Here is a 9,976-nt window from a genome sequence, read left to right as displayed (position 1 = left end):
CGTGGGTTCGGTATATTCCTTAGAAGTTTTGGGTTCGCTCAATCTTGGGTTTGGTGGCTCATCATAAGCGTTCCCACTTTGTAGGGTAATGGCATTGGCTTGTCCTCTCGGATTCTGTTGAGGTTGTTAAGAAAACTGTCCTCCAGGTGTAGTCTGGGGGGCTTGGTTTAAAGCTACCTGAGAGATCTGGGTTTCAAGTATCTTAGTGTGAGTAACTATTTGGTCAACCTTGCTTCCTAACTGGGTAATCAGTTCGTTAACGTGAATGTACTGGTTCATGAACTCTTTGTTTTGTTGGGTTTGAGCAGTGATAAAATTTTCCATAATTTTCTCAAGGCTCGACTTTGGTGGCACAGGTTGCATAGGTTGATTTGGTCTTGGGGCTTAGTAACCTGATTGTCTCGGAGGTGCATTATTTTGGATAGGGTTATTGTTCTTATAGGAGAAGTTCGGGTGATTCCTCCATCCAGGGTTATAGGTATTTGAATATGGGTTCCCTTGGGTGTAGTTCACTTTCTCATAGTGGGTTTCATTTAATAGACTGCATTCTGCAGATTAGTGTCGTTTGGTTCCACATATCTCACAATCCGAGGAAACTGCTGCTGCAGTATTCGGGTTTACGCACATATGCTCGACCTTAAGGGCTAATGCGTCCATTTTAGCTTGCATCATGTCTATAGAGCTTAACTCATGTACTCCTCCTTGGGCTTCCTTTTTCTCAACTGTCGCTCGTTCTACTCCCCATGATTGATGGTTTTGAGCCATATCTTCGATGAGGGCTCTAGCTTCAGGATAAGGTTTGTTCATCAGTGCACCGCCTGCGGCAGCGTCGATGGTCATCTTAGTGTTATAGTGAAGTCCATTATAAAAGGTTTGAATGATTAACCAATTTTCTAAACCATGATGTGGGCATGCTCTCAACAGCTCTTTATATCTCTCCCAAGCTTCGAACAACGATTCTCCTTGGTTCTAGGTAAATCTAGTTATGTGGTTTCGAAGAACGGTGATCTTACTTGGGGGAAAGTATCTAGCAAGGAATACTCTTCTAAGGTTGTCCCAAGTTGTTATGGAATTGGGTGGAAGGGAATCTAACCATGATAGGGCTTTATCTCTGAGGGAGAAGGGGAATAATCTTAAATGGATTGCCTCAGGAGAAGCTCCATTGGTTTTAAAAGTGTCTGCTAATTGGAGAAAGATTTTTAAATGTTGGTTCGGGTTCTCAGTAGCGAGACCTGTGAATTGTCTCTGTTGCACTAGTTGCAACAGGGAGAGTTTAAGTTCGAAATTATTAGCTGGGATGGTTCGGTTTACTATACTAGAACTAGGTTCTTCGTTGGATGGTTGGGAGAAATCCTTAAGAGGTCTTTGGTTTTGATCTTCGGCCATAGCTCTCCTAATTCTATGGAAAAATAAACATGCGCGAGCGTAACGTTCAGGTTCCGCCAGAGGGTATACTAAACTTCCAGTGCTGCGAGTTCTTCGCATTGACTGGAAGGTAATAACCTAAGTTTAAACGATATAACAACGGGGTACGAAATTTGACGAAATTGGTCCCCGGCAACGGCGCCAAAAACTTGATGCGTGCTTTTCGCAAGTATACGAACACGTCAGAGTAATATAAAAGATTGTCGAATCCACAGAGACCAAGTGTCAATCTATCGTTATCTATTGTTACGGTGTTTATCTAAGGCAATCGAAATAGGGGTTTTAGAGTGTACAATGAAAAATAAAGTATTAAATAAAATTCAATTAATAAAGACAGGTTCGAATGTAATTCACATAATCAATTAATAATCTCACGAACCAGACTCTAAACTTATAAACGCGTCCGAAAATAGTTTTAAAACGACTTTTCTTCTTAAGTTAAAAACTCCTAATGAACTAAACAAAGCGCTTTCGCTGTATTTGAAATAGTTAAAAACAACTAAGTTTAAAAGGACGTTGGACGGCTTTCGATCTTACCCAACGAAAATTAAGTGCGGGAAAACTTAAGTTGAAAGACAAAATAGCCCTTAAGTGTTTCTACGAACAATTGTACGGATTATCGGTTCAATTACGATCCTTACATTCTAGCCTTTATAGGTTTAGCTAGACATGGTAAATTAAAGGTGCATTTTAATTTAAATAAAAGTAGTGCGAGTGCGGAAAGTAAATAAAGTAGTGTGAGTGCGGAAAATAAATAAAAGTAGTGCGAGTGAGAGAAATAAATAAAAGTAGTGCGAGTGCGAGAAACAAATAAAAGTAGTGCGAGTTTGGAAAGTAAACAAAGTAGTGCGAGTGCGAGAAATAAATAAAGTAGTGCGAGTGCGAGAAATAAACGAAAGTAGTGCGAGTGCGAGAAATAAATAAAGTAAAGACAGTGCGGGGAAATAAATAAAGTAAAGACAGTGCGGGAAAGTAAAGTAGATAAATGTAAAGTAATAAAAACCTGCTCCAATCGGAGGGTTGAATAAAGTGCGAAACGGAAATGAAAATTGCGGCAGGATTAACTTCCTTCCAAAGTGCTCCAAACTCGATTACAGACTCGATTACACAGTTGTGGCAACACCCCAATGTGAAGCGATTACCATTTTTACAATACTGAATATATGTCTAGATATAACTAAGTTTGTTCTAAGTTTGGATGATGAAACAAATGAAGTCGAGTCTCTATAGGCAAGGAAAATAATGGAAATGACAAGGATGCCCTTCACTTTGAAATTGGGAGGGAAAAACTTTCTTCTTGTGGCGCCCGCCACAACACCATGGCGCCCGCCATAAGGGTAAATTGTGGCGCCCAAGTGGAGATAGTGGGAGACGTGGCAGTTAAGGTAAGTTGAGCTATGACATGTCATGGTTGGACACATGGCGCCAACCACAGTGGGAGCCACAAGTGCAAAATGATGATTTTTAGTCTTTTTAGCTCATTTTCACTCCTTTTTTCGATCGGGGCTCTGATTAGACTGAAAAGCTTAAAACAAAGAAAAACATAGTAATAACATAACAAAATAATAATAAAACAACTAAAATGCATGCGAAATCGGAGTCGAAAATACGGTGAAATTCAGTGTCATCAGCAACCATCAGGTCAAGGGTTCAAACCCCCTTGGCCACACTTCCCTTATTTTTTACCATTATTTTTTATCGTTTTCTTCACATCTTCATGCATTTATTTCTATATGTAAAATTAATTATTTTTGAATGATTTTTGCACACTTGTTATTTACCCCTCTCTATTTTATGAATTTACAAAAAAATCCCAAAAAATAATATTTATTTTGACCATTTTTATTAGGTAGAAAACTAGTGCATTTTACGTGGTTTTTAGGCCTTTTAATGGGTTTTCTTTTATTGTTTCCTTGTTCTAAGTGATCATAGATGTTTATGTGACCAATGTATATTTGTTTAGGTCTTGTTTGATGCTTGTGTGACCAATGTATATTTGTTTATGTCTTGTTTGATGTTTGTAGCATTTTGTTTTCTTAAACATGATCATATTTTGGGCATTATACCCTGATTAAATGACCTCGTTTTAAAATATTAGTGATTGATATTGATTCTTTTCCCATAACATTGTTGAGATTGATATTGATTCTTTTCCATTTGGAAGAGGTATGTGGCATATTTGTTGATTATATATCCAAGTGAGAGTCATTCTTTCAATTTGATGCAAAGATCTATCTTTCATGTGTTTGTGATGATTTAAAAGTGAGTTTTCTCCTTAAGATGACAATTTGTCTCTTTCTCGTAAAATCAACCCCTTTCTTACTTTTGAACCCGAACTACGAGGTTTTGATCCTTCACGGCTACGTAGGCATAAGACTCAATGTCTTTCCAAATCATCAAACAATAAAAAATGTTCTTTTTCTCATCTTCCCAATCAAATAGAAAACAATTTAAAATAAAACATATATATTTAAAAGGTTCCTGTAGAGTACTACATATGATTAGGGTGCTAATACCTTCACTTTTCATAACACACCCTCGTACCTTAGAATCTCCCCCCTTTTTGCTTAGCTTAAGTTTAATCTTCTAGCTTTGCATATACATATTGGGTTATTTTTTAATCTTTTCCCCTTCCATTGGATAAATTAAAGTTCGGTTGTGATATTTTGATTCATGAGTCAAGTCTAATCAATAGCTTGGTCTCCAATTCTTCACCGCGACAGAGCGCCAAAAAAATTAGTGATTCGATTCATTTGAGTTTCTAATTGTTGGTAACTCTGATTCATATTTTAAATCAAAGGGTTAAATATAGTACACATTTGATGGGTAAGCGTGTTAACCGTATCATGGTTACTTTTGTCCATATGTTGTCTTATCTCCATCACATAATTTGTAGTGAATGTTGGCATCGCTTGGGACAGAATTACATCCCTAGTTGGGGTTGTATGGTTCGACCAGGGTTACCTATAGCCAATCCTGATGCCAAAAGTGTCGAATATACATTCGCAGCATTGTCAGCAAATGTAGAAGGGTTAATATGTAAGTTTGCCATCATTGATATTGGCATACCATATGGTTGTTCACGCCGAAGCATAGGCATTATAAAACTTGTGGAAAAAGACCTAAAGTCAGTTGCCCTAGTCGGTCTAGGAGTCATAGGGTGACTTTGTGTTATTGAAGGGAAAAACACCACCCCTTCTTATGCAATCGACGATATATTTGTGGTTGACGCCATGACCTTGGTTGAAAGTATGGTCATCGTGCTAGCAATATAGGTAATTGGTTCAATCAAACTTGCAGTGACCGTGCGTGTCCATGTGTTATTGGATGGTTGTTCTCCATTGTTGTTGTTTCTGGGAGTAACCATTCTCCTAACATATCTCCTTGTTGGTTTTCTAACTTCTTTTTTGGTTATGTTACCACTCCTCAATCTCGTTGACACTCACAAATTTGAGAAGTTTCTTGAATGAAGAACTTTTTAAATATATTTTTTTAAAATAAAAAAGTTAAAATTCACACAAAAAAGTCCCATTGGGCATGCCAATTTGTTTTCCGTGAAATTTAGTAAACAAAAACAAGTTTGATTTCATTTAAGGGATTAAACTCGAAAAGATCCCATGACATATTGTGTGAAAATCATAGGTTTGGAACATATTTTGACACTGAAGTCGAAATATAAAAGGAATAAAATATAATTGAAATAAAATTCAATGCAGTAAATGACTGAAAATAAATACTTTGATTTATAAAAAATGGAACGCATATACATGCCTCATTCAGATAACTATATGATCTTATCCACTAATACCTCATTCGACTACGTGGAGAAAACAAAATTTTGGAAATCTCTAAATATCACAAAATCTCAAAACCAACCAAACCTTTGGTCTCGGCCTGGATATAAATTCAACCAAAGTTGGCATCATCTTTCGACCAAACTAATTTGTCGAGATATTTATGGGATTATCTGACCATTTCGATTCTGGAAATAAACCTATCATCAAAACAAGAAAATTTATAATATCTTTATAATTAATGCTTGTGTCAAAAATATGAGGTAATAGATATGCACTGCCTCGACGTAGAGTGGTGAACATTCTGACTTTACTACACCATCTCCTTATCACTTAGAGTCGGAGAACAACTGTTTTCAGCGGAGATCTCTTGGTAAGAATCCTCTTTCATATGACTATTGAATACAACATCATGAGATAAATATGTTTGAATACAAATATGGTCAAAGAACGATAGAATGTGAAAAATAATGTTGTGAGCTGGCTGATGATCACAACAACTTCCACCAGTGCAGGATATCATACGAGATAAATCATAGGTTCTTTGAACATCAATTCAAATACTACCATCACCTTGCTACTAGATCCCCATAGTTGGACCTACGGAACAACCAAAATTCATTGAGTATGCATAGTGGAAACGACACCATGAACTCTGGTAGCGGTGAAGAAAAGTCTCATCAAAGGCACCGCCAGTCAGAATTTATACATAATTTCTTGCCCGACATCACTGATCCATACAAAAATTATCAAGTGAAAAGTGTGAGCCAAACTTCACCCGTGAAGCTCAGGAAGACGAGTCTCGTAAGGAACCACACCTTCATTTGACCATGCTCTTGGCCTTAGTTGAACTCGATCGTGCGCCAGAAGGAAAATGCACACAGTTTCTACCAGTAGGCCGCCAGTCACACTCAATTGAACATGTCGATAATCCACATGAAAGTAAAAGGGGGAGTAAGAGTTTTTCCAACCCATTGGTCATAAGGTATTATGCTGGGATTTTCAAAAGATAATTTTGTGGCTCTAGAGTATCTGCGGTCATCATTAAGCTACATCCTCAAAGAAGTTGTCTGTCCAGTGGCGGCCATCGCCTAAGAAGTGAACCATTACCTTGTCGAGTAAACAAAGATAAGGTAGGCAACATCGACGCCTCATCCAACTAAAGAAGATTGTATCCTTACCACTTCTTTATTAGTTAGATACCTTGTAAAGTTGCTGCACGATTTCGATAGTTGATATGTTAACTATTAGATTCTATAATCACAAAGAATATTGTATATTCCATGCATCATGGTGTGAATCAGTCTTTTAAGAAAGGCTTCACATCCAAGGAGCACTCTTTTCAACGTAGTTGGCCCGCCCCTTCGAATCTAGCCAACTCAAGGGTGTTAGGCGATGGAGCCGAGAGACGTCCACCTCGATCTAAGTCACAACTAGGGGAAGGGATGAGGATCCTACCCGTGGCTGGGTAACACTCCTATATGATACAAAGCACATCATAAAGTTGTGACCATGGCTTGTCGGGTCCAAACCCTACAACGGGAAAAACAAACACACATTGAATTAGTGAATGCTAACTACAACAAATAAATACACAATGATTCATAAAATGATAAATACTACAAATGAATACATACGGAATTAGTGGTTTCTAATTACACTGAACAAACACAACAACCAAACATGGCAGAAAAAATCGGCTAGTGCACTAAACCGCGAATTACAAGGGACCATTGTTAAGCAAGTTCAAAATGTGCATAAAGTACTTCGACATAATAAGGCACCTAGTTTCCTCCTAAAGGAAAGTCATAAGGGTTCTCATACCTAAAGTAGACAGCACTTTGAAACTATAATGGCACTGACTCGCAACGCTAGTGAACACCGATGATGCATATGAAGAAAACAAACTTTACATTGCAAGTATGACAAGAAAACCCTAGAGCTGCAAAAACTCGCAAACAATAAGAAGTGAAACACACCAACAATATAAGGAGGACAAATACAAGACTCAAAAGTTAAATAATGTGTGACTCTCTGAGTTAAAAATATTTTCTTACTATGAACTATCATGACCGAAACATAATGGCTTGGAAACTATTACAAGAAAAAGGGGAAAGAATACAAAGAAAAAAGGAAGAACAATCAAGTTATAGTTCCCGAAGCCGAAGTACCTTGATTCCCCTCTAATGTCCCTTCATGAGCAGCCTTGAATTGATATAATTATTCAATAGGGGTCAGAGTGGTAGGGCAGAACCCCCTTTCATGTTCTAAGACTTTGTCATGGACCCCACACACAACCTGCATCGTTCGTTGGAGGAAATTTTGAAACGTCCCTATCAGACCGGTAACCTCACTTTCAAGAGCCTTCAGAGCCTCGACATGAACCTCAGCCTCCTGTTGAATATTTTTCTGATCCTCCTCCATGTTGTGTTTCATTTTAAAAGTAACATTCGAAGCCTTTTATGCTGCTTCTTCTCCACCTTAAGAGAAGTCTCTAACTCATTGATTTTGGCAACCAAAGTAGAAAGAGAGTTTTGGGTCATAACCTTCTTTTACAAAGATTATGGAGGATTGGCCTTCTCCTTCATCTCAACCAACTCCTTCTAAAAAGAAAATCACTTTTGCTCCATAGCCTCACATTTATCCATCCAAGTGTCTCTCTCCTTTGAAGGATTTCCAACTATTAGAATATATCCCTTTCCAGCAGTAGTCATAGAAAATAGAGAAGAGGCCCACTACATGTTGAAGGTGACCTCAAATAGGAGTTTCATCTTCTCTGCCTCATATAAGTTCTGGAAAAGGGTCAGATCCTTCGCCGATATGACAACAACAGCTTCCTCAAGAGTGTGCGAAATCCAAGAAGGAAGGATGTGTGTATCTAAAGGAAGGGTGTTAAATATCTTGGAGAGGCATCCACGATCAAATAGGACTGTTTGGGAGAACCCTCTTTAGGAAATGAAGGATTGCCTTCATCCTGACTTCTCTTTGTCGAAATTGGAGACGAGGGCATATCCTTCAAAGTTAAATCAGCCACAACATTGCCGAGTTGGTCAACCTCTAAGGAAATGGAAGTGGTCTCGGTGTCCGAGATAGGAGGAGTGGTCATAGAAGTAGAAATAATATTAGGATGAGGAACCACAACCTTGCTAGTAGGACCAACCTTGTAAAGGTCATAGAACAACTTCAACTTTGCCATGTTATCCGTAAAATGCAATCATTCATATCCAAAAAAACACTATGCGACTTCATCCTTACCAAAAATATCTTTCATCTCCTCATGTATTACCGCACTCATGATGGCGTAAGTGTCAATTTTCTTCTTCCACACCTTGGAAGAAGGCACTTTATTTGGGGTCAAACCCTTCTTCGTAACCAAGCCCTTAAAACAAATAGTACATGTCTTCCCTCATCCATACCTTGTCAGGGGAAATGATACCTAATTTGGCATAAAAGTAATGAATGTCCCGACATGAATGAAAGGAGGACCAATACTTTAAAATCATGCCCTTACAAAAGCAAGAAGATTCAACAAGGGAGTCATAGAAGGTGATATGATCCTCTAGAGTATGGGGTTTCACTAGCAAGAAACTCCTCATGAAATTGCCCCAATTACGGGTGAAATTGTCGAACCATGGATCGTCTGGATGGAAACTAGTGAGTCGTTGATCGTGGTAGTCATCCTAAGAAATGAAAACTAGGTAGAATAGGTTGAAAATAGCCTGAATGAAAGCTTTCAAGACTTATGCTCATCACACAACTCAAATACCCTCATGTAAGCCCAAGACCTCGGATGAAGCTAGGAAGGGGAAACCTTCAAATTCTTGAGGATGACCACTTCAAAATAAGAGAAAAGTAACCATAATCCTATCCTAGTAAACATGCATTCATAAAAAGGTATCGCAGAGTAGTCGAAAGAGCTATACATCCTCTTATTTAGGCCCACTGTGAGAAATAGCCAATCTTGGGGGTCGCCGACCACGTCGCCAGCAACCTCTATTTCTATTCCAATATTCATAACGCATGAGGTACCCACCACCTCTGCATCCATCCAACCCTACTTAACCGCATCGGCCGACTCTACTAGCATCATGCCTCTTCGGACCTGAATGGTCAACTTTAGAATGTTCATCGGGTATGATATAATAAATTATGTCTGACCTACCTAGAAGATCCAAGTGTGTCCTCACTTCAGTGTTATTAGTTTCGCGATTGTTGGTTCTTAGGTAAAGTTGGATGAAATCATCAATGAATTCTCTCATTTGCTTGTTATCTTATATTTCCTCCTCACTCAAAATGGGTGGGGGCATAAGAACCTCAATATGATATTCCCTTTCACCATTATCTAATAAAATGGATTTGAAAGAGTCGGACGAAGAAGCTCCTTCGTCAAGAGAGTTCCCAAATACCCTTTCTGAATCATAATCGTCAAATAAAGATATCACTTATCGGCCCATATGTTCGTGAGCAAATGGGGGGATGAGAATCAGGGGATTCCCTTATTCCTGTAACAAAAGAAGTGTCGCTCACATAGTCACTCGTTAGGTGAACAATGTTATCACTCATCCTGACTACTAAAACATGAAATGCTAAAGAAAAAACTTGAGTTAAGAAATGTACCTGGTTGGGGGGGGGGGGTTATGAATCAAAGTTAGTGAAGAAAGCTAGAGACTCTAATCAAGGAAGAACAATTGATCTGATTAATTCTCTCAAGAAAGAATAGATAAATATGTTTACTAATAACGAGAATATGAATGAAC

General features: G+C 38.3%; 1 non-coding gene across 1 annotated transcript; it reads left to right on the top strand.

Moving 5' to 3' along the window:
• Positions 1–895: 895 nt before the first annotated feature.
• LOC127133594 (small nucleolar RNA R71) lies at positions 896–1,002 on the top strand. The gene has a single exon (XR_007807549.1). It is a non-coding gene; the product is annotated as a small nucleolar RNA R71 (small nucleolar RNA).
• The last annotated feature ends 8,974 nt before the right edge of the window (positions 1,003–9,976 follow it).

This window comes from Lathyrus oleraceus, chromosome 3, assembly GCF_024323335.1.
Source record: "Lathyrus oleraceus cultivar Zhongwan6 chromosome 3, CAAS_Psat_ZW6_1.0, whole genome shotgun sequence".
Taxonomy (NCBI): Eukaryota; Viridiplantae; Streptophyta; class Magnoliopsida; order Fabales; family Fabaceae; genus Lathyrus; species Lathyrus oleraceus.
The sequence above is the reverse complement of the archived record's forward strand: the minus strand, read 5'-3'. Positions and strand labels throughout refer to the sequence as shown.